Source organism: Vespa crabro, chromosome 7 (assembly GCF_910589235.1).
Source record: "Vespa crabro chromosome 7, iyVesCrab1.2, whole genome shotgun sequence".
Lineage (NCBI taxonomy): Eukaryota > Metazoa > Arthropoda > Insecta > Hymenoptera > Vespidae > Vespa > Vespa crabro.
The window spans coordinates 3,324,757-3,350,800 of record NC_060961.1 but is presented as its reverse complement, the minus strand read 5'-3'; the positions used below and the strand labels follow the sequence as shown (position 1 = coordinate 3,350,800).

The 26,044-nt window shown below is 39.9% G+C and overlaps 1 protein-coding gene across 5 annotated transcripts in view; it reads left to right on the top strand.

Annotated features, from left to right (window-relative positions):
* Positions 1-8,998: 8,998 nt before the first annotated feature.
* LOC124425560 (uncharacterized protein DDB_G0286105-like) overlaps positions 8,999-26,044 on the top strand; it is an 88,556-nt gene continuing 71,510 nt past the window's right edge. Inside the window, exons 1-2 of one of the 5 annotated variants that reach the window (XM_046966066.1) lie at positions 8,999-10,174; positions 25,939-25,997. The gene's annotated coding sequence lies outside the window, so the exon portion shown is untranslated. Of the gene's footprint in view, positions 10,175-15,155; positions 16,472-25,938; positions 25,998-26,044 lie in introns of those variants that run through there. The other 4 variants (XM_046966063.1, XM_046966068.1, XM_046966065.1 and 1 more) reach the window with 4 other exon arrangements.

Genomic DNA, 26,044 nt, shown 5'->3' with positions numbered 1-26,044 from the left:
CACTACACCAATGCAGACGACCTACTGATACGGTAACCCTATTGAGAGTGTCCGTACACAGAGCTAACGTTTGGGAAGAATTACGGTTAGGCATCAAGCTTCATTGACTTTCGTCCTTTCTACAAAAGCTATTTGCTCTTTTGATTTTCTCTATAAGAGAAAAAGCGATTTTCTTATCAGTGTATCGTTGATAACAAACGAAATATATATATAGGCGAAACGTCCTAATAGGTAAGCTTATACGTTCGAAATGATCTCTTTCATTTTTATAACAAATAGTAATTAAATGTAAAGATATTCGATTGTTTGAGAAAAATTGGAAAGAGAAATGTTCGATATTAAGATGTTGCATAAATGTTTTTATAAAGGAAAAAAAAAAAAAAAATGAAAGTGCCGAACGCGATACGAAACGAAATTTGAAGGCTCTATTCTCAATCGGCCTCGGCATAATTGCTTGGATTTCATTCGATACGATATCGATAGGAGTATGGAGTTGATTTATAGTGACACTGTACCGTTGTTGCTGGTAATTTTATCTCCATCAAACGTTTTTCCAGGAAATCGAAGCCAAATGGGAATATTAATACCTCATTGTACTCTCGCGTATTGCCGACACTTTTCCCGTTGCGCGCCGATGCTTTCCATCGATTTATTTACCAACACCCCCTTCTTTTTTGTTCATAGATTAAAGTGAGTACTTCGAATGCTGCTCTCGCTCCCGTATAAACCTATACGCATATACGCACGTATTCATGTACGCATCCATACATTCGCATTCATGAATTTCGGAAACTGCGAGTTAGCACGAAAAAGAGGTCCTCCACTTAGCTCCGCTCGGCGGAAGCTCCTCGTCGAAGCCTTTAAACGGTCGAATTCCAAACAAAAATAATTTTCGTGCGAACGAAATTTCGCTAGCTCCGTGCTTCGACGTAATAAAACAAAATGAGTATAAAGTTTCGTTGAATACGGGTACTTCCAAATTCGATAATGTTTTTCATGCTCCTCGTAAATTGGTTCCGTTGCTTCTTGAAAACGTTAATTAATCTGCGTATTAGATGCGTCTTGCAAACGAAGATGGTCCCTACTGGATAAGGTCTCCCTAAGATAATCCTTGTTTGGAGTCGAGTACCATATCTTGATTGAAATCTTTGTCTCGTTTACCGACCCATCTCTACTAGAAACATAATGAACAAGTATAACAGTGGATATTGTGTTCTCGCAAGACGTTCACGTAGGTGATCTCTACTGTGATATTATTTAAAGGGGAAAAAGTTGAAGAGATAATAAAACAACTAAATAATCGTGCAAGGCTATGAAAGTATCTCGATTATGGTATAATAGTTACGCACATATAAATTCACAGACGTACGTAGGCACTCACCCTTTTTCTTTCCGCCCTTTATCCCTTTAATCAGTCGGCTTTTTCACGATCTCGAATATACCACGGTTTATTTTAAAGACCTCCGCGCAAGTGGCATATAATCCTCGAGCAAGATAATTACGCGTATACCGTGCGGTAAGAAATTATTCGCACGGTCCCGTAATGCCAGCTTATAAACAAGAGCGGCTCGCGAGCGCGTGGTACTTCATATTTTGATGCGTCAACGAAAGATAATATGATTTCACGTCTGTCAGTAGGAGCCTTCGAAATGAGTGGATTAATGCCGGGTGAAGGTGAAGAACGACGATGAGAGAGAGAGAGGAAGAGACGAAGAGAGAGAGAGAGAGAGAGAGAGAGAGAGAGAGAGAGATAGACAGAGAGAAAGGGTGGTGGGAGGACGATGAGAGAAAGCGAAGCCTTTTACGATACGAATATAAAGAGACGAGGCAACGCAGGAATTGAATTGAAAACAAAATAGGAATACGATGAGGTTTGGATTTTCAATTCAACACGCAAGAAAAAGTGTCGAGATTCGACAAAGGTGTTTACGAGAGAAGAGGGGCACCCTTTCGTAGCCTTTTCCTCCCTTGTTTTTCCTTTATCCCACAAAAGGGGCTCTTTGCCCCGAGTAGTGGTCGATTCGCGCGACGTAATGCGATGCGTGCGTGCATTAGCGAGCTCGCTCGAGCGAGCACGCGTCACGCGTCTATATCTTAGCTCTCGCCAGTCACGCCCTTTAATTATCGCGTCCACCATCGCGCCATTACACTTCCGCATACAATTACTTAGCCATATTCCGCGAGTGAGCTCCTTTTTTTCCACGACCTTGTATATAAGTATACCTGTATATATATATATATATATATATATATATATATATATATATATATATATATATATATGTGTAGACTTGTATCCGTGTGTATATATATCTTATCGTTTTCCTTTTTCCCCTTTACTTCTATTCCATTTATTTTCATTCTTCGATAAAAATGAATTTAATAATAATCCGTCGTACGTAAAGCGTGAATTGTGTAAAATGATCAATTGCTAATTGTTTTTCATTTTCTCTTTTAACAATATGTGTATTTAATTTTGTAATGAGTAAAAGTGATCACGTTATACGGTTCACCCTCTGCAACGAGAAATAATAATGGGTTCTAATAAAATAAATATACATGATACGTATATATACGCGTATACAAATGAATTTGTAAAATCAAACGTTCTCTTTCGCGTTCGATTGCTTTTCACTTTCATGACGTTCAAAGTCTATTCGTAATTCCGTCTACATATATATGTATATATACATATATATGTATATACATATATACATATATACATACATATATATATATATATATATACATACATATATATATACATATATACACATAAATAAGTGCACGTGTGAACAGTCGCGTGTAGCGGCGCATAATGAGGGAGCGACTCGTTCGAACTGCTCTCGCGGTCTCCCTCGAAACGTATAGATAAAAACGGGACAACAACGAGCCGATACTTTTCCGTGGATATCGATTACATTATAAATCCCATACGCGGGCTTGCGTTGCACATCTATTACCATAAATAATTATCGTATAACCGTCCAAGCGAGTGAGCGAGCGAGAAAGCGAGCAAGCTGAAAACGTTGTTCAGATAATGTTTAAACTGTGCGCTTTAATTACATCGCCGCCTACTACCTGTTGCTGCTTGATCGCAAAATAAATATTTATTTCTCTGAATATTAATCTCACGTCGATACGCAAGCTTGATTATAACTGGAAAAGGAAAAAATATCTTTGATGTCGTCGCCACGTTTCTTTTAAGCCAAATTGTAGGAATTTTGATGATATCTGAGTAAAGAAGGGAAGAAGACCATTACTAGGTACGGCAATAGAGTTAGGGGATACTAGAACTATGGAAATAGGGGAGGAGAGAGATAGGAAAGGAGAGAGAGAGAGAGAGAGAGAGAGAGAGAAGTAAGACCGATCGATTTCATATACTTACTTACTACAGTTCGATTAAATTTTCTATTTCTATTCTTAATAAAACAATTGTATGAAATTTTTTTAACGTTCCAATCTAGTGCATTATCACGAATTATATCAAACTTGTTAGATTTTAAGGAATTATCCGCATACGTCCGTTCGAAAGTCCGTTGGAAAGTAAGCCGAATGACAGTTGTAACGTCCTGAAAGATAAAGAACTCGCGTGGAGGCGAAGGAGAATCGGTTAAGAAAGAGCAGCAATGCGTTAAAGGCGAGCTACAAAGGGCGAAACATACAGGATGCGTGTTGGACAACGTCGACGATCCGTTGGCTCGCACCTGTAGGGGGCCCCAACTTGAGACAACGAACTAAGGGAGCCTGGTCACGCATCGGAAAGTACTCAGTCTTCTAGAAGAGATCTAAATTCTTCAAGAAAGTTCGCCCGTTTAAAAGGCCGGATGTTCTTTCGTGTTGTTCGTAATTACTTGCCCTTTAAGAAAACGTCCAACCGACACCCATACCGTTCTCGTTGCGCATTCATTAATCTCGTTTTTTTCCAAGGACATCTTTTAAAGGCACCTTCCTTCGCACCTACCTTACTTAAGATCGTTTTATACCAAAGGAAGTCCTTTATCGTAAAACTGATTGCCAGCTAAGTCAACGGGTGGTACTTTGGAGAATAACAAGCAAAGTGGTCCTATGGAGAATAAAATCCTGTTCTTTTTGTGTTCGTCACCTTAATTCAAAATACACTTTGAGCTCTGGCTTTTCATTGTTTCTTTTTTTTTTTTTTTGCTTTTTGCGTCTAATGAATTGAACAAAAATGAACGATTAAGAGAATAAACATGTACGTAATGAACATAATTACGTTCTTCTACGTTGTACGTGCTTATGCCTGGTTGGAACGTGTTGCGGATTCTCACCACGGAATCATTCGGAGAATGTGTTTGCCCAGAATGTGATAGGAGAATAGGAGATAACTATACCAAATCATTTCTGGAAGGAACTACATGTATGAATTTTATTTTCGATATGCTAATATTTTGTATGAAATATTGGAAAAATAGCGTGCTTCGAAATAATATTGTTTAAAAATATTAAATAGAACAAATTTTCAAGCGAAAGCTTTTCAAAAAGTTACTCCAAAGAAAAAAAGATACGATCGAGGATCCAAAACGAGGGACATGGGACATGGTTCCACCTAAAACGTACGGTCAGAGGAGGCATGGAAAACAATTTCGCGGGAGAAAATGAGCCATCAAAAACAATACGACAGTTAAAAGCTTTAATTCGGCCCGGTCAAAGGTTGAGCGGATTCCGTTTGACTGCAGTCTGAGTAGAAAAGGAGAGAGAGAAAGAGAAAAAGAGAAAGAGAGAGAGAGAGAGAGAGAGAGATATGGATAGAAAGGAAGAGAGAAAAGGAGAAAAGTGGGGAGAACGAGAGAAGGTATAAAGGGAAGAGACGAAAGGAGGAAAAGAGAAAGAGAGAGAGAGAGAGAGAGAGAAAGAAAGAGAGAAAGGTTTACGGGAGGAGGGCAAATGAGGTAGTAGAGAGAAACGAAGTTGAACTGGTAGCTTTCAACCAACGTAGCTGGACCTTCTCACAAACGTGTGTACGCGTGTGCGTCATTCTACGTTGAGGAATTATTATGGGAAACGAGTACGAAAGCTCCCCCGATATTCCACCGTAGAGACGTTCTTCGTCTGTGTGATTGTGTGCATGAATGTATTCGTCCCACGAACAGGAGTTACAAGTGATATTCGCACAAGGGTTATCGTGTCTGTATTCTTGAATTTCCACACACGCGCGTATATATGTACGTATTTCTGGCACATCATCGAGCTCGAAGTTTCTGTTCAGAGTAGGAATGTTAATACCGTGGCTGTCACCAGCAGCTAACAGTCCAAACGTTCCGTTCATTTTCATGTTGGTCCGTCACTTTTCGGATCCATAGACCGAAACTTTTCCTCACAGCTCGAAGGAATCCAGCGTGCGATGCTTATCTGGTGAGATCTTATCGTCCTGATATATCGAAATCCCCGTGGCGCGATAAGAGGACAATTGTGAACGATGTATCCGTTAATCGATCTGATCTCCGATCTCACAATTTGCTAATATAGAATGATAAATAATATAGCGTTTAATATTAATATTTAAAGATTTAGATATATCTTTTATTAGAAACATTTATTTAATTGTCAATGTTTATAAACAAAAAATTAGCGAATATAATAGAATCCACAGATTTCGTTTTTTAAAGAGAACTTTAATCGTCAATTATTTGATTGAAATCAAAAAACTATAGACGATCGATGAGAAAATGTCTTATAACAGGATGAGCAATCATGGAAATGGCAGCAAAGATTCGAGATATGAGTGGAAACGTTACTATTGCTAAGTATGTATCCCAGATGAAGCTGATACAAGTGCGTCCAATTATCGTTCTCTCTTATCGTCGCGGAGAAATCAACGAGCATTGCCGTACTTTCTATCGATCGTCGATGCATAACGCTCCGCCTCGAGATTTCCAGATTTACACGTTTACATAATTCGGTCGTCGTATCTTCGATTACAATATATATATATATATATATATATATATATATATATATATATATTGTAATAATTATTATACTAATTATTGTTTGATGTAACTTTTTTCATTAAATTTTGTTGTGCTACAATAAATAGAAAAAGTTTTTTATTATTAATGTGATATCGAAGAAACGAACAATTTTATATAGAAAGAAGTTATTGGATCTTTTGCTCTAAAATTTCAACATTGATTGCAAAAGCGGTATTTTAAAGTTTAAAAAGGGCCATGTGTTTTCGACGAGTCTCGGGATCGAGATCGGCACGTAGGTTTGGGTCACACAGCGCGTACAGATCACATACATTCCAGCTTGATTGAGTAGGAAGGCGGAAAAGACTGACTCTAGGGAGTCGACGATATCGATCTGCTCGATCTATGGAACTGGACGCTCGCAAATCAACCGTCCCGCAAGTGTGCGACCATGCTCGGTTCAGCCGGTGTATCTATGTTACTCTATATCTATTGATGTTTCCTTCTCGTTACTTAAACACGTTTATTTGCGTAAATACGAATGAAAACGATTTGGTACGTAAAATATATCGAGGAAAGAAAATTTACTTGTTACTCATTCAATTTTGACAATTCCTATCAGTTTTCTTTAACGAGTCATTTTCCTTTTTTTTCGTTCGTTTTCTTTTCTTTTCTTTTCTTTCCTTTTTTTTTTTTTTTTGTTCTTTTTTTCTATAAAATTAAAAAATTTACTCAAACGATCGTTTTGATTCTTAATTACGTACTACTAGAGTAAAAATAATTCTCGATATTAATTAGAAGATAACGGCGAGAGTTAATCGATCCATGAATATTTTATAAAGAACGTCTAATTACGATGAAGGTCCTCGATAGATAACCGAAGATCGTTACGCGACATTCGTAACAGACAGATCTGATTCACTTTCGAACGCGAAAAGAGAACTTCGCGGTAAAATGAGGGGGAGTAAAAAGAAGAGAAAAAAGAAAGAGAATCGGTGTGCGCGCGTGCGAACGTCGAGAAGGAAAGTCGAATACGTGGACAGATAGTAAAAGAAGCAAGGATAGCGAGGAGGACGCGGGAGTAGCGAAAGCTGACCGAAAAAAACCACAACGAGAAACACGAACACCCTTGGAAAAAAGGAACAAAAAAACCGGAAAAAACAGTAGAACGCTCTACTCCCCTCTCTCTTTCTCCCTACTCTTCTGTGGGTCGTTTTGGAGGGGGGGAAATGAAATCGACAGGCCGTCCACCTATCGGTTCGATGGCACATCTACGTATGCAAGTAGGTGTGTGAACGCGTGCGCGCGTGCACCTACTCTCGATGCACCACATACATCTTCGCAACTCGCTTTGTCCCCACGTGTACGGCATGCACGTTACGAGAGCGAGCAAGTGAGAAAGAGAGAGAGAGAGAGAGAGAGAGAGAGAGAGAGAGAGAGAGAGAGGGAGCATCCCGGCGCACACGCTCGCGCCCACATACCTACCAATACCGTGGTGGGGCCAGTAGCGTGTATACGATCCGACATAACTAAACAAGCAACAAGTGACCTTAAAATCTGCGAATAAAAATACCGGCCACTGATCGGGTATCGCGCGCAGCTGCGTCCAAACGTTGGGGAGCGAGGACGCTGCACTTTTCTCTGTATGCCAAAGAACGACCACCTTATACTAGACCGGATGGTCGTACTGCCTCCAATGTAAACACTTTGATTAAGCTAAAAAAAAAAGAAAGGAAGGTCTCATAATTGATTCTTACATGACAGCGAATGATAATTAAAAATAATGTTAACCCAATTGAATTAATATTAATGACGATCCTTATTTTTTTTTTCATAAATGTTAATAGAAAATATTTTCAATTGAAACTTTTACTACATGTTCGTATATTATCTCGAATTGAAGAGCATACGTATATCACGTAATCTTCAAACTCGAATGCATAAAGTTACGTGTACGAAAAAACGATCGATATCTAAAGAAGGATATGATTCTAAAGCATCAGAGAAGTAGGAGGAGATGAGAATAAGAGTAGAAGGAGAGAAGATAGAACCCAAACAGCTTAGTTCCAATAGCGACCACCTAAGCAAGAGCTCGCCACTGTCCAGTAACCCTTTTCATCAACATATAAATGAATCTGAAAACCTTACAACACTTAGGACGTAATACTACAATCGAATCGATTTTTCTTCGGAGTATTTGGAGATTTTCTTTCATCGACAGAGATTCGACAGAGATTCGACTCGTAATACTCATTAAAAGGGAGAACGTGCGTCCTTCCTTCGTGCATCTCTTTATCTCTTTTTTGATTCTCTCCCCTCTCTTTTCGACTATCGCGTAAAGTATTTTTTCATTTCTATTTCGAAAAGTGTTACGTATCAAGTCATTAAACGAAAATGATCTAAAAAAAATTGCTAATTCTTTATTTCAAAATAAATAGATATTTTAGATAGATAATTTTCTTATTTCAATGGTTACATCATTTGCCATGATATTTTCTACAACCCTTTCTAAATCCTTACAATTATTGCCCTGTGATCGTGAAAGAGAAAGCCAAATTCATTCATCGATAACAAGCTGTAGTATTTCCTGAAAAAAGAAGGGGAAAAAAAGAAATGAGAGAGAGAGAGAGAGAGAGAGAAAGAGAAGAAAGAGAAGAAAGGAAAAAGAGAATTGAACATCTCCAACGTTCCCTCGAGAAAATAATAAAAAGGGAATGAAGACCATGCCGAAGAAAAAGTCGTCGCGAGGGTAGGGTAGGGGAAAAAAGGCGCGAAGTTAAGTTCGTTCGTATCTCCGTCATTGTCGCTCTCGACGAGCGAGCGATTTCATCCGAGAGTGTTCACGACGAGGAATCGCGAGAGGCGGAGGAAGAGTCGAGAGGTTTGCGGAACGTACGTCGGAGGCGCCACCGTCCGGGCTATCGGAGATGTAGGAGAATCAAGGGAGGTGAGGAGATTAGAGGGAGGGAGAAACGACGACGACGACGGCGGCGGCGGCGGCGGTGGCGGCGGCGGCAGCAGCAGCGGCGGCGGCGGCGGTGGCGGCGGTGGCGGTGGCAGTGGCGGCGGCGGTGGCGGCGACGGCGGCGACGGTCTGCGCGGCGCGTGCTTCTCTCCCTTTGGCTTACAGCATCCGCCGGCGGAGAGCTTCTCCTCTCTCCGCCTACACCGCGGCCGGCTCGTGTGCGCGAGAGAGCGGTGCGAGAGAGTGGTGAGCGCCGTGTGTGCGCCAGTGCGCCCGCAAGCCCGCAAGTTCGCGCTCTGCCACGCAGCCCAAGCTCTCTCTAGCCGCGCGCTCATCGGCCACGTTCATCAGCCGGGCCCCACGCGAAAAGAGACGAGCACCCCGGGGGCCGCCCTCGTTGTTCCTTCTCATCCTCGTCCACGTCGTTTATCGTAATCGTACACGTCGCGCGAAAAATCCTATTTGTACATATTGTTTCGAGAAAAGAATAAAAAGGAAAAAAAAAAGAAGTTAAAAAAACTCAACCAGCAACAGGAAGCAACAACTTTAGACGAAAAAAAGTTAAAAAAAAAAAAAAAAAAAAAAAAAAAAAAAAAAAAAAAAAAAAACAGAGAGATAAGAAAAGAGGAAGCGCAAAAGTAAAGGAAAAAAAAAAAAGAGAGAGAAAGAAAGAAAGAAAGAAAAGAAGAAAGAGTAAAACGATACACGCGTACGATAAATCAACGGGGAAAAATATAAAAGGAAGAAGAAGAAGAAGAAGAAGAAGAAGAAGTAATAGAAGAAGAGGAGGAAGAAGAAAGAAGTCAAATCAAAAGAACGTATCGGTACATACAAGTTTAGGCCCAAAATTGTATTTAAAAAATATTTATCGCAAGAGAAAAGAATACCATATGAAGGAAGGATAAGAGGAAAAAGCGACGAACGGATAGCGGTTACAATTTTTTTTCTGGACGAGAAAGTAATAGGTTCTTTCGAAAAGGACGCCGTCTCCGGGGAAGAAAAACTCGACCGACAAGCGCGCGCGCGCCACTTCTACGAAACACTTTTTTCTTTGGTCGTCTCACGGAAGCGAGCACGGATAGCTTCCGGCGCATCTCTTCTAATACGCCTTACGCGTTCTCGTTATCTTTGGCGTATCAAACGACGACGATACTTTCCGATGAAGGAGGACAGAGAGAGAGAAGATCCCGACACGTTGTGCACCGATCTGTGATTTTCGTATTCTCGTGACAGTCTCGACAACAGCTCGCCTTCTTCGGATCGACGCGAAAGACAGGTGAGTTCTCGAGGATAAAACAAAGTTATATTTTATAAATGTATCGTCTTGCTTTTTTTTTCTTTCATTTATTCATTCTTTTTCCTTCGTTCTTCTACGTAATTCATCCTTACATTTCAATCTTCTTTATTAGATTTGATTACGTTCAACGCGAATGATCAATCTCAGGACGAGACTATTCTCCGATAACGTTTTCCGATCGACGAATAGTCGTGGATTAAAAATATCTTTTGAAAATTTCGAATTATCTTTTTTTTTCTCTCTCTCTTTCTCTCTCTCTCTCGCACGAAAAGTAATGCCGTCTTTCAATTTAAATTGAAAAATTGTCGCGATCCTTCGAATCCACGTCCTGAGACAATAGCATGAAGTTTTAGCATGAAAATAGTTTTTCCTTTTTTCTTTTTTTTTTCTTCGTGTCATATCTGTTTTCTTTCGCTTTTTTTAATTTTGTTAATTAGTTTACATTATACGAAGGAAGAATTGTAAAGATTCGTTAAGCCGTTATCACGATGATACTTATTTCAATCGTCCTTTCCTCGCACGATATATTGCTTCCAATGATTATAGCTAATAATACTTTTCTCATGAAAAAGTATTTATTATTGGTTTACGTTTTGTATTAGTAAAAGGAAAAGGAAGTGATATATAAATTCGTCGATGATCGTGGGGTCGCTTTATTGCGTTCTTCTTTGTCGGCCCATTGCGGATATTTTCTCCTTAAAAGGGCTACTCCTTGAGCGAAGGGAAAAGTCTTTAGAGGTGATGGTGATGGTGAAGTGTGTGTATAGTGATGATTAAAATAACGGTTTTTATAGACATTAAACGGATTTGTATAAAAATATCGTAAGAAAAGCGGTTCGTCGTTTGTGACAGTGTGATATTCACAAGTCTGACATTTAACGATATCGTAAAAAAATAATATCATAAAAATAAATATGTGTGCTCCAAGTGAGTAGATCGGTGTAGTAGGAATAGAAGAAAACGAAATCTAATGTATAAATTATTATTGTCGTCGAATATGTTGTGAGCGCTTTTTAAATCAACATAATGTTACATCGTTTTCTCTTTATAAAGAAATATTGGTATAAAATTTACGATAGGGATTCGTACAAGTTAAAAACTTTCATTAGAGATTCGTTAAAATTCATTATATAAAAGATAATACATATACATTGAAATTAATTTCTTAAACAAATTTGATTTTAATCGTGTATTATATTTCGGTGATTAACAATTGGCCATAGTAAATGTTTTACGATAGTAAAACATATAGTAACGTGTATCGTTTCGATTTGATTGACGTTCAAATATTAATGCTAATTTGAAAAATATCGTAAAAAATTCTTACTCGGTCGACTTCTTAAATACATTTCCTAAGTAGATACGGGTAAGCTTTAGTCGGACGAAGAAGCAGTCGCGTCACATATTGTGCCGACGGTACCGTACCATAAAACGTAAGGATATCCATTCGAAAGGAATGACAATTTTTTTCGTGCCAACATTCACGTATAAAAGAATATTCAGTATCTGAAATATTTTAATTATTCGTACGATGAATCATCCTCGTAAACGGAAAATCGAGAATATAAGATACTGAACATATCCAACGCGCGTTATCTCACCGCACTGAACTATTTCCTCAACTATAACTGTGACATTGCGTCAACGAACGTAATTACGATATAGTTATTTAACATTTTTACGCGTGTAAAGAGAGACATGTTAGATAAATTTGGTATTAGAATTGTCGAGAATGATATTTAGATAGAAGAAGAAACGTAACATGTTGTGTTTCGCGGCGAGACAAAACATATTTCTATCGAAATAAGGTTTCTTTTTTTTTTCTTTTTTCTTTCTTTTTTGTGTTCTTTTTTTTTTAAGAGTTAGTTAAAAACTAAATGAACGAAAAAGATGATGTTAGTCGTAAGAACATTCACGGAGAACTAAAATGAACTCGACGTATCGTACAAATTCGTCGAAGAGATCCGGCAAAACCAGTTTTACGAGATACGCAAAGGAAGGGTTGGAAAGGGTAGAAGCATACGTTCGTGGAAGAGGCTTTATCGAAATGCAAACCGGTACTGTTTTGTTGGCGTAATGTCGCATGGCAGTTAGCGGTTCGATCGATGGTCGCGTATAAACAGCTAATAATCAAACGAATCGTGTCATAAACAATCCCCACGATGGGCCGGAGGAACGGGGAGGTGGTAAAAGTATAAATGAGTGTCGATCGGTAGTGGGGTATGGTGCCGTAAGGGTGGGGGGGTGGGACTAGTTGCCTGCTTCGAAAAGCGCAGACAAGCTTGACCCATGTAAAAATTTGTTTCGATACATCCCCCACCACAATGGAATATGTATACTCTCACTCGTGCGAATACGACTTTGCCTCTTGGACCGATAGACAACGTCGACATTCTTTCGTATTTTATTTTTTTCTTTTTCTATCGCGGCGTAATGCATTTCGCATTTGTATACCTATAACGATAACGAGATTTCAGAGAAAGTTAATTTTATATCGAGAATAATTCATCAATTTCGATTTCATTCGAAAATATTTGGAATATAATTAAACGAACGAGCGATAGCTTTGTCGAGAGGTGTTTGACAGGTTTAGACTTTGCACGAGCCTCGGTTTATCGCGTCATTTATTTTAATGCTCATTTCGTGTGCTGGCATTCGTTCGCATTGATATTTTTCATTCGGAATTCGAGTTTACGAATGATTCTTCGAATTCATCTAATTCATACGCTTGACGCTGTAAAGGATATTCCGATGTTAATATCTGATAACAGATATCAACTCTTTCGTAATTAAATTTAAAATTAAAATTATTACACGATCATTAAGAGCCAAGTCTTCGAAAACGCTTACGTGTTCATAGAAACAATTTGATGCTATTTCGTAGTCTTATTTCCGCAATTTCCGCTTTGCCATTCGCGCGTTACATCAAATCGTTGATTCTATTTTATGCTATAACGTGGCAACTTGGAGAAACCTATTGTCATGGATATAATCGTTCCGATTGAAACGTTTAACTCATCAACAACCGATATATTCCATACTGATATTCTAGATCGTGCTTATGCCAGCAAATTGGTGCACAAACATATATGTGTAAATCAGAGGGATTCCCTATAAATATATCCGTAATCATCAGTGCGCCAAAGCTGGAATTCATTAATAACGTACAACCCTCTGAAATTTACAATAGGAATTCAGTTAGAACGAATTCGAAAATAACAAAGATTCGTGGATGCGTAGACGTTATAATAATATCAAACAATATTTCGTGGGAATGTCGATATATTAATAAAAAAATTTTTATCCTTTAAAAAAGATTCATGGCGTAGAAAAGACGCGCGGTTGTCCAGCAAGAGCGTACAAGGTCGCTTCCGTTGTTGTCCTTCACAGCGGGAGTTCAGTACGGTGAAGGGTGAGGTTGTTGTTGGTGAGTTAGCCTATAGGAACGAGAATGCGTATTCGTGTGGGTTCGAAGGGTGAGCGGTACGATAAAGACAAACGAGTCGGCATGCGACTACTCCTCGTATCGATGCTCGAGGAGAGGAAAAAAATGTGCGGGAGGACGAGTGAAACTTGCATCCGCTCTCCTATCTCCCCCGATAGAATCGAAAGTCTCGACGAGCTGACGAGAGAGAAAACTGACGGGGTGGGAAGGATGGAAGTTGAAAGAGAGACGAAAGAAGAGAATAGAGAAAGAGAAAGAGAAAGAGAAAGAGAAAGATGTTCGGGGTGAGTCGAGGTTGCTTGCTTGTAAGGGACAACTGGACGAAGAAGTGGGGGATTGGTGTGTAGATCAGGATAGGTAGACGAGAGAGAACGAGAAGGAGAGTGGGATGAAAAGGAACGCAGGCCGCGATCGGAGAAAGGGGTATGGGGGGTGTGACGAGTAGCGAGGGTGAGTGAGTTAACTGCAAAACCCGATCGTCCGTGTTTTTATCTTAAGACGACTCCGCGCGTCGGCTGGAGGACCGAGAGGGAGATAGAGAGAAATGGATGGAGGAAGAAGGAGAAAACAAGGAGAAATGCGAGAAACGGATATATATATATATATATAGAAAGAGAGAAAGAGAAAGAGAGAGCGAGAGAAGAAGGGGTTGCCAACGAAGATGGAAGGGGTTTCCTCGTCGACGTTAGAGTCGAGACTAGTGGAGGGGTAGTAGTGACGGCGGCGGTGGCGACGCCGGTGGTATGCGGAGGGGTAGTCCGACCGGGGGTGGACGAGGGGTGGCAGTTTCGCTCTCCTACGAAAGAATTGGTGGGGATAAGACTACCCTCGGAGGCAGGAGTGCGTTTGCGCCGCCGCCGTGGAGGTGGCATCGGGTGCTAAGGGTTGCTTATTCGCTCCGGTCCTTGCACGCGGGAGGAGGAGGGTGATATCGTCTCTTCTCTCTCTTTCTCTATCTCTATCTATCTTCCTCTCTCTCTCTCTCTCTCTCTCTCTCTCTCTCTTTCTCTCTTTCTCTCTCTCTCTATCTCGCTCACTCGCTCTCTCACTCTGCCGCGCGCTTGCTCACCCTCACTGAAACACACATTCTCTTTCCATCTCCCTCGCTCTTACTCTTTCACCCTCACGGCGCGGGCATCTCTCTCTCTTTCTCTCTCTCTCTCTTTCTCACTCACACGAGTTATCGGTATATCGTTCTCGCTCCCTCTCTTTCTCACTCTCCTTCTTTCCCGCTTTCTCGCTTTCTCCTATCTCGCTCGCGACTGCTTCTCTCCGACACGCGTACACACGCACGTACACACACACAGGCAGACGAACGAAGAGACAGTGTGAGAAGGAGAAAGAGAGAGAGAGAGAGAGAGAGAGAGAAAGATAGAGATAGAGAGAGAGAGAGAGAGAGAAGAGTACACGTAGACACACGTACGTAGAACGTACGGGGGTGGGGAACCCCTCGTCGTCCCCGACTGCAGGGTTAGGGTGGTCTTTAGGTCTGTCAGTAGCAAAGCGGCGGCCTCATCATACGGAGCTGCCGGGCTGACCAGCCAGGCCGAAATCACTTAAGACGCGTACACCTTGTAATAGAAGGACCGGCACGGGGGGCGCGCGCGCGTCCACCGCATATCCACATACACATATACACACACACATTCACACACTAACGCGTCATATACTTACAAAAGCATGTATACATATATAGATACAAAGATACATATACACACATACATACACACATACATATATATATATTCAGATCCAAAAGCATGTACCCGTGTACGAAAGGACACGCATAATACAAACGATCGGACACGGGATATAGGATATTAAAGGATTTTGTGTGAGCGCGTTCGTGCACTTATTACAAAGGGATCAAGCGATAGAGAAGAAAGCGAAGGAAAGGCAATCGTAACGGCAGCAGCAAAACACGCGTATCTATCATCGCGTATTATCGTGTTCGTGAAACGCTAAAGCAAAGCTTTTCGGCGTCTCCAAACACGCATGCACAAAGAAGAGGAAACGTCGGCAGAAGAAGCAGAAATATCGTCGTGGGTTGACGTCCTATTCGCGAGAAGGTGTCTAGTTGTCCGAACGAAACGGGAACCAAACGAACGAACGGGACCAAGCCGTTTGAGACGCTAAGACGTATGGTGTTGCGACGGGAAGACGTTGATTGCTGTTGGTGTTGGTAGTGGTGGTGGTTCTGGTGGTGGTGCTGGTGGTGGTGGTGGTAGTGCTGCTGCTCGTGGAGGTGGTGGTAGTGGTGGTGCTCCTGGTGATAGTAGTCGCTGGCCGCCCTTACAGAAAGACGCTGCTTGCTGCTGCTCGGAAGAGGGCTCCTTAGACCTTCTCGGACATGATGCCGAGCGAAGTGATAAGATTCTCGCGAAGGACGATATGACGATACGGGATAGCATCGTGTTTTTATATCGCGTTGACTTACCGTAGACACTTAACATAATTACTTAACATTACGCGAGTGATTATACGGGACGAACGGGACAAGTTGTTGGAACAAAACGATTGAAGGGCGAGAGAGTTAAAGAGAGAAAAAAAAAAAGAAAATAAGTTGGGACTCGGCTGGAGCTACGAGAAACTTCAGAAAATTTTACGATTACGGGTATACCAATAGAAACATCCTTTTCCAGTGTGATATTCGTGACATTCGTCTTACGTTCGTGTCTTCGATGCCTCGAACGTCTCATCGTTTAAAACGACATTCCTTCTCATTTTTATTATCTCAAGTTGAAAGATTTTGTGCGCGTTATCGTACGCTCGCGTGTCAGTGTGCACGTGTGTCGTTTCACCGGGATAACGCGGCTGCCTACGAAGACAAGGTAAAGTTTCGTGCAGCGTACACTTTGGAAGCTACCCCTCTGCGAAAGTGATCTCACGCATTTTGGGAAACTCGTTAAGTTATTTGCCAGTTCTCCGAGATATCAAACGAGCGTGATTCAGCGGAGTCCTCGAAACTTGGTCGCGTTCGTGATTGAAGATGATTCGTTCTGAGCATTTCCAAATTTTTAAGGTGTTTTTTGAATCAGTGAATTATTTCTTTTGGAATTCGCACGAGTTAAACATGAAGGAGCCAATGACGTCGCCAAGTTTTGTCGCCTCTAATGATTAACAACAGAATAGACGCATTGATATTCATTATTTCTAAAAAACAGCAATACATATATTATTTATAAAACATATTTTAAACTAATCGGAAAAAAACTCAACGCCTCTTTGTTTTTTCAAGTGATGGACATACGTAAATCGGAAAGACCGACGGTCCGGTTGCCGAATTCAGTGAAACGTGATCGCAATGATAAAAGAAAAAAAAAAAGAGAGAAAGGAGAAAAAACGGTTCGATGATAAAGCGAGAGCGACATCGAAAAGAGCCGTGCTTCGTATTATTCGGTGGTGTTTAATTGAGATTTAATTGACCCCTCCATTATTCATCGCGATTGTCAATGCGCAGCTAATACGGTCTATACGTGTGTCTCTTCTCTTTCTCTCTCTCTCTCTCTCTCTCTCTCTCTCTCTCTCTCTCTCTCTCTCTCTCTATCTATCTATCTATCTCTGCGTGCGCCTGTATGTTATTTGTGTACGTGAGCAGTGTTGTTTCACTTTCGTTATCTCACATCCTTGTTACGAAATATAGTTTATATTTTTTTTCTGTCTTGTTTTGTGGTATTATCTTTTTTTTTCTCTTTCTCACATTCCTGATTATCCTTATCTTGCGATGCGTTCGTGATTCAAAGTTTTTATCGTGTGCTCGTAGCTGGTCGTGCATTTACAGAATGTCTGTCCCTTATTGTTTTATACTCACGAAACAATGAATCTTTGTGGTACTTGTGCCACAGCGAAACGATGATAAAAACTTGAACGACGTTCGCATCATAATATCCTTATTGGTTTGTATTATTTTATTGTATTTTTTATTTTTTAACTTGATGTTCTTATAACGAAAAAAAAAAAAAAATTGCGAAAACCTCGAAAGTCCTTTATCTCTAAACGTGAACGATGTAGCGTTGAAGATACTAATAAAAAAAAGAAGGAGTTTCGATTTTTATTACTCCAACTTGAGTATTTGTCTGCCGAGAATTCAGCCGTCAGAATGCAACCTCATTTATTGATATTGCATTTACTTTACTTACTCGATTTTAGACCGTCGCGATGTGAAGTCTCTTTAACCAACGATAATACTATAAAATTGCATTCAACTAACACGAAACGGTTATTTTCTGCACTTTTATTTTCAGTTTCTAAAATTTTCCAAACCTGACACCTCATAGTTTTTCTTTTCTTTTTCAATTATTTCAAATGCAGAGTTAAAGATCATAAACTCTCATTTATAAAATTTATCATTACACTTATGCAAAATTCGTCCTTGAGAGTACTTCATCGTATATACAATCGGTTTACCGAGAAGTCTGACAGTCAAGTCAGTAGAAACGACCTTCGGTGGTTAGACTTCAAGTCCTTATCTATCGACTCTAGTACCGTACAAATACAAACAGTGAAAATTGGAATATACATATATACATATCTTTATTATATCAATATCTATAACTTATTGCGCGCATAAGTCAACATAGAATGATATATTCATGATTTTGTAGATTTTTGAAAATCTACAAAAATGCTACTTCGGAAATGGATAAGAAAAAAGAAAATATTAAAGATCCGTTGTGTCCGTCTATGATTTCATTCACAAAATTTTATAAAAATTTGGGATTTTTGTCAATCCTTTATTTCATTAGAACTTTCAAGTCGAAAAAGAAGGAGATCCAACTATCTTTCGACGATTCTTTGAACGGCGTAAGAGGCCTTTGACCTATAATCAGGAAACGCGTCGAACAATACGGGGCAGCTGTCACTGTCCCCGAGTCTGTCGTTGCTGTGACCCCTTATCAACATCTGCCTCGTAAAGCGGATTGTTCGATGTATATACCTATGTATATACGATTATATGTTTATTTTATATTATATAAAGGTTCAGTGAAGGCAAGCACATATTCACGGACGCATATAATCTATGACAGTTTCGAATTTAGAATTCTTCGCTTATCGTTAACTTACTTTTTCAATATTTGTTCTCCCACGAAAAACATTCATAAGTCATATCTGACTTTTATTTAAAAAAAAAAATGATCCTGTTGGTGTTGAAAGAGAATATCGTCTTGTAATAAGTTACTTAAATCATAATAAATTTACTTCTAAATCGTATTTCATTCAGGAAAAAAAAGATATTTCAAATTTCTAACGCTAATTCGATCTTAGATTTGTGATTAGAGATTTTAAAGGAAAAATAAGATGGAAAGGGAGGTAGGGATTTGACGAAGGGTCGATCGACTGGAATTAAACTTTCTGTTTCCGTTAAGCGCGATCTTAGCTTCTGTGCTCCGCATAACATTCCGGTTCTTAATTAATTTTCTCAAACCCAATTTGCCGGGAGGATAAAGTCAGATCTCGGAAACCGTCGTTCCTGTTACCGTATAGAGACTAAAGTTTTTCCGAGTCTGAAGAAGCGGAAAGCAAGCTTTTCGCTCATGACGAGATAACTCATGGATATTTCGCTTAATGTAATCAGGAGTATCTTGGTGTTAGTCATCGCGACGACGAATTCAGTTCCGTGTCCCGACGGATCAGCGAAGTTCTCTTTTCAAACACATTCTCCATCTTCCTTTCGAACTTTCATCACAAGCATATCTCGCTTCTAGCAATGTTTTAATTCGAATCTACAAACGTCGTAAGTGAATAAACGTCGTAACGAAATAAATGTAAAGAGACAATGACATAAATCGTATGACAATGAAAAGTATACGTACACATTTTGATAGATATATCCATGGCATATGTAATATATTTTTATATTTTAACAAAAGATAAAGTAACAAATAAAATCTAGTAGATCGAAAAAAAGAAAAAGAACTTATCGACGAGGACAATTGTACGATGATTTTATTGACGATCTTAAATATTTTTATCATTTTTCAAAAACGTTGATAGTGATTTCGATATTTCGTTATCAAACGTTATCGGTTTACTATGAGAGAAATAGGCATGCCAACGTGAATATCTCACCCTCATTCGCGAGCGATAAAAGCGAGAAAAAACTGGCGACAGCAATTTTTCCAACTACCACCTCGACTGCCACGTGCGTTCTCTCTCTCTCTCTCTCTCTCTCTCTCTCTCTCTCTCTCTTTTCTCATAGCATATTTCAGAAGAGGAGAGGAGAAAACAGAGAAAAAAATGCTACTCACTTTTCCAGTGAACCTTGATTGTCATTGTAGAGACTTAATCGTTTGGGTCGTTAGCAAAGTTCGCGTGTACACTCAGTCGCGTAGTGCGCTCTGATTACGCAGCGATTCTCATCGGAATTTCAGGGACAACGAGTGCGAGTAGATAGGATACGATACATAGACGTGAAGGGAGAGAGAGAGAGAGAGAGAGAGAGAGGGAGAGAGAAAGAGAAAAATCGGACCTGGGAAATTAACCTGACAAATCCTTTTCCTTCGTCATATTATAAAAGTCAGATTTCAAAGTGAAAAATCCTTTCGAGTTTCGAATTAAACGTAAAGCGTGTAAAAAAAAATTCGTTTAAAAATAATTAATTAAATTAATGTGAATTATTTGGAACAAGCATGGATGGAAGTGTGTTAATATTTTAAATGATGCTGATTAAACATCTCTTATTGAGTTTAATTAGTACAACGTATCTACCGAATAATGAATCATTTCTTTTAACACCCTTTTGTAAGTAGACAAAGATGGGAAAGATCTGGGCTGTCGTCCAAACGAGCACATTCGAGAATGTCTTTTCCAAGAGGCCTTTCTCACTAACATCCAAGCTCGTTATATGCCAGAAGTATCGCATAATATCTTGGCAAAGTGTCGAGGGTGAATTGCGAATCTACACTCCCAAACGGCCACCGTTGTACGTTAGAGAATCCTCTGAGAAGTTTTCGACGGCCCCGTCGTGACGCGTCTTATCCTCCTTCACATCGTTCTCGTCGTCGTTCTCGTCGTCGTTCTCGTCGTCGTTCTCGTCGTCGTCTAGAAACGCACGAAGAACTTTACCCGTCACGATCGTCGAGCATAATCTCATGGGACGGCCTTGCGATTTCGAAGGTACCGCGCAAATTTGCGAAAATTTCGAGTCTGCGAGAATTGTGTCAAAACAGCACGTTCAAACTTAGACTTTCAAATGTTCCTTCCTACGTTGATGTAACAGTGTTCATCGGAAAAAAAGAGAGACACAGAGTGAGAGAGAGAGAGAGAGAGAGGGGAGGAGAGAGAGAGAGAGAGGAGATCCAAGTGTTTTCTTTCATTTTTTTTAACTGCACGGTTGGGCAAAATGTTCGATGTTTGCTCGGTATCTCTAAAAATAAAAATATTGTTTTGTACCGAGCGAACTATAAATGTACGTTAAGTATAGATCCAGAAAAAAGTTTTCTCTGCTAAATATAATATCGATTTTATGATCATTTCATAAAAAAAAAAGAAAAAAAAAAAAATAAATAAAGGAGAATAGGACAATTCGGCTCTGTTAATTCGTCGGTTTCTAGTTAAAATTAGATAGTTTGGCAGAATCCTGCGTTTTTCTTTTTCTTTCTTTTCTTTTCTTTTCTTTTTCTTTTTTTCTTTTAATCGGCAAAAATTCGACATACAATTATGAGCCGGATAATAAATTTTTGGCGGGTCATGGTGTGGGGAGAAAAGAAACGAAGATTCACAGAGGAGTTGTGGTGGTACTTTAAAGAACGATTCTATGGTTGCCGTGAAAATGAATATGGGGTAATAAAAGAGGGTAAAGGGCGCGGCCTTCCCTTGTTTTTGAAAGATTCGGGAGTAACGTGGTATACTTTTATGACCCTTGTCAAGAAGCAACTTCTTCGTCGAAAAAGAGAAAGAGAAAGAGAAAAAGTGTGAGAGAGAGAGAGAGAGAGAGAGAGAGAAGAACGCGTACTCCTAAACTCACTGAAACAAATGTAGTCGAATGCCTGCCTATTTGCATACTCATTGTACCGTAAGTGCTTCACCCTAACGGCGTGCGGTCGCGCGCTCATAACAGGATACGTTTCGATGACGTAGACGAAAGTGGAACGAAAATCGGGAACAAGTGGATTGTCGCGAATATTTCTGAAATCGTTAGCTATCTTCCTGCCTTTGTAACAGTAGGATTATTTTAGTCTCGCCACTACCGATCGAGTTGAATTTAATTTTTTTCCCCATTTTAAGATATCTCAAATTTTTTTCTCCATTAAGCGTATCACACCCGTCTCCCCCCCCCCACCTCCTCGCCTCCTTTCACCGAATCTTTGTTCGTTTGTTCCTTTGGTAAAGTTTTTTTTCGATTAACAAATTTACGGCGATTAACTGACACGTAGAAAGAAATGTGGATAGATAAAAGATTCGAAAGTAGGAGTATGCTAAGCCACTTTTATCATTTCAAATCATTATAAAAAATATTTCAGCGTTTTGTTTGTTAGACTTTTGAAAAAAAAGAGAGAGAGAGAGAGAGAGAGAGAAATACGAGTTTAATGTTTGCCGCTTCTTGTTTACGCAAACTTATTTAATTCGTCCTCGATGAACGATTTATCGCATGACAAACGAGAAGATATTTTTATGATCCCCTCTTAATACGTTTCCGCGTTGGAATTTATCGTAATTTAACGAGAAGGTAATTCCCAGTAGAATTTTCTTGCATCATCGGATAAAACCTACACCGCAAAATATATATCTGCGGTGAAGATAAGTCTACGGTGAATTTTTATTATTTCGTTCGAGCATCTTCTTTTAGATGGCAATAAGGCGAGAGAAAAATTATGTTACAACGCAAAAAAAGAAAAAAAGAGAAAAAAGAAAGAAAGAAAAAAGAAAAACAAAAGAAAAAACAAAAATAAATACAAACATTTCAGTCGATATACAATATAAGAGAGAGAAAGATCAGAAGCGAGAAAAATTTTGAAAAAAATTTAATGAATTCGCCGACGTCAAAAGTAGTACTTATATTGTAAGAAGATAGAAGGGGGTAAAACGTAAAGGAAGGTTCCCGAACAAAAACGTGGTAGGCGCGTCGCAAATGGCAAACTTGAAAATGGGGAACTCGTTGCAATTAATAATATCGGTAATTGGTGTACGCACGGCGCGTGATGCTGAACTTCAAAGGTCATTGCCTGGCAGCGAGTTTAATTAACGCAATCGAATGAAAATATTCGTGCCCGTGCGAGGGTGTGCGCAAAATATGCACGCGAACAAAAGTACGTGTGTATATTACGGCCGATAATCTGCGTACGTACGCGTCTACGAGTGTCTGCGTATGAGAGTGTGCTCGTTTACGGTACGCGAGGAGAGGAACGCGATCGCGGCTAGTCGCCAACTCATTATGCAAAAGTTCGTTGCATTCCCGCAATTTCAATATTCGTTCAATCCCCGAAAGGTTCGAAGCGTTAAATCGTGGCATTGACCCAGATGCACTTTTCGTATGTGAATGTATAACTCGCGATTTCGTTGTTTAAATTCACGTTTGATTCTTAAACGAATGAGAGAAAGAGATAGATAGATAGATAGATAGATAGATAGATAGATAGATAGATAGATAGACACATAGATAGATATATAAAGAGAGAGAGAGGGAGAGAAAAATATAGATACATATACATCTATATAAGATATCGATAATCATTTTCCTTTTTTGTCATTCCCGCATTTCGTCAAACTTGCATAACACTCTCGAAGCGATTGAAATAGAAAAGGAAATAATAAAAGTCGCCTACTCTCTTAATCAATTCGTCAATAATATCTCTTTTCCTGTTAGCGAGACTCGTTACAAAACACGCGAAGCTCTCCTGTTATATGTATACTTCCTTTTTTCCATCCTTTAGCCTCTCATTACGACGCGATACAACCCCACCTTCGTTTGTTCTGTCCCTTACATAAGCAGTCAGGATCGTTCGATTTCGATGGGAAGCAAATCCGTCTTTTTCTCTTCGTCGGCATTTATTATCGGAGAAGGACGAACGCGAAACTAACGTCGTCCCGGAAGTCAACGATGCTTTCTGTCAGCGACTGCGAATCGCGATTACTAACGATACCTCTTTTCCTCCATTGCCCCTCTTTCTCTCTCTCTCTCTCTCTCTCTCTCCCTCTCTTTCTCTCTCCTTCTGCCCCATCGCAATTCTCTCTGTCTCTCTCTCTCTCTCTCTCTCTCTCTCTCTCTCTCATCTCTATCTATCTCTTACCCTACAATTGTCTCCTCGAGGATGGCAGTGGATGCTCGCACGGTAATTGCGAATCGAGGTAGAGTCGTTAATGCGTCATAGCGTGCGCGTGCGATCTCCAACTCGCTGACGTCTGACGATAAAGCGCAGTCACTACTAAGGCGTGGGAACGAGATGAGGTATGCGCGCGGACATTTTTAACCTTCTTTTTCTAACTTATAAGTATTAAGGATTTCAAGAAAATTTTTAATGATATTTCGATTGGGACAGAACAGAACAAAATTTCTCTTATCGATTATAAATAATATTTTTCATTCTAAAATGTTAAGAATTTTAATTGGGTGTTAATATCAGGAAAAAGCATTTATCGGGTTATCGACGCGTCACTAATCGTAAAAGGAACGCGGAACAACGAAGATCAGCAATGATGCGTAAGGGACGCGCTTAACTGTAGAATTTCTAACGGTCATGCTTCGGTAAAAAGGCACACGCTGAGTGTTACGAGAGCATAGACGAAGATAGGTGCGAATTCATGCGTGTCCCTCACATCGATAGGTATAATGCTTCTCGTGCGTTGCGAGAGTCTTCGAACGTGGTGCGTTAACAACGACGTCGCATAAGCCTTGCGTATCGAAGCAAGCCAATGAGCCATAGAAAGAAAGAGAGAGAGAGAGAGAGAGAGAGAGAGAGAGAGAGAGAGAGAGAGAAAACTGAAGAAGAAAATGAGAATGATACAAGAAACAAGAGAAATGTACATACATACATACATATATATATACACATGCATGTAAATATATTGTACAGAGAGGAAAAAAAAAGATAGAAAAACAGAGTGAAAAAGAAATGATAAGATAACAAAATAAAAAGAGAGGAAATGGACGAAACATTTCTAACACGCAAAGATGCTTCGTAAACAATGCACATGAACTATATTACCCTATTTATTGGAAGTAAAATGTTGAGAAAAGGATAAAAGGACATGTGACCTATCATCGACGTCATCAACGTCGTCGTTGACTCGAATGGAAGGAACCAGTCATCTCGTTCACACAGAGAAATGTATACTAATTAAGGCACGCATTGTCAGGAACACTGTGCGAAGAAGACATGCTAATTACATCTCGAAGATGTCTTTTTTTTTAAGCCGCGTCCCTTCTTTTCGTCAGGGCAGCCCGTTCCACCTTTCCTCTTCTTTTCTCCTTCCTCAACGCTCGCCTCCACAGACTTCGAGGTGAATGAAGCGCGAATCTCGCGCCCGCTTTCTTCTCTTCGCATGAAAGGGAGTCTTTTTCTCTTTCCACATCTATCTCTTTCTCTCTCCCTTTCGTACGCACGACACACGTCAGTTCTCTCGCTGGTGTCTCACACGTGTGTATCTTATGCGAATCGACGTCGACTCGTTGCGCATACTCTCAGACCTTCCACGCTACATTCTCGGCATTGTGCGCGTCACACACGTGATGCTACGACGTTTCACTCCGTCGCTTTATTCAATCCTTTATACCTGCGAGTGACTTTAATAGTCCTTCTATTACGTCGCCAACTTTTTTACCCCCACCCCTTTTTCTTCTTCCTTTTTTTTTCCTTCTTCTTTTCCCTTGAAAAGGGCGCGGAGTTGTTTCGCATTAACATCACGCTTATCTGCTTAATAAAGAGCCTCCACTTTTATTTCATTCGAATTGATCGTAAGCGTGCGCGAGTACGCTTAGAATCGCCGTCTCGACACGTTAAACGAAAAGTCATCATCAAGAAATCGTATTAGATAGATAGAAAAGAGTCTGTTATACCTACAATGAGCCATTACTACGTCCTATTTATCGGCGAACTTTAATCATTTATGTTTAGAAAGGAACATGCGTATCGTCGATTCAGCGAAATCGAACAGTGATTCAATGCTCTCGCGAAAAAGGTCGTAATTGATATCGCGACATTATCCGTATCTTATCTCGGCTTGATCGTGCTTCGTTAGCATGCACAACGATATTACGAATAATCGAACGTATAGCCACGGGTTAGGTCACTTCGAAAGAATTAGAATTCTAATAGGTATTAACAGGGGGCCGTTCACCAATGCGAAATTTGTGTTATAGATTGACGAATGACGCCGTAACCGTGGGCTGGTTGGTGCTCGGATATCAGAACACGGAAGGTAAGTCGAGAAAAATTCTAACTTTCGAGATTTTAACGCGATGATAA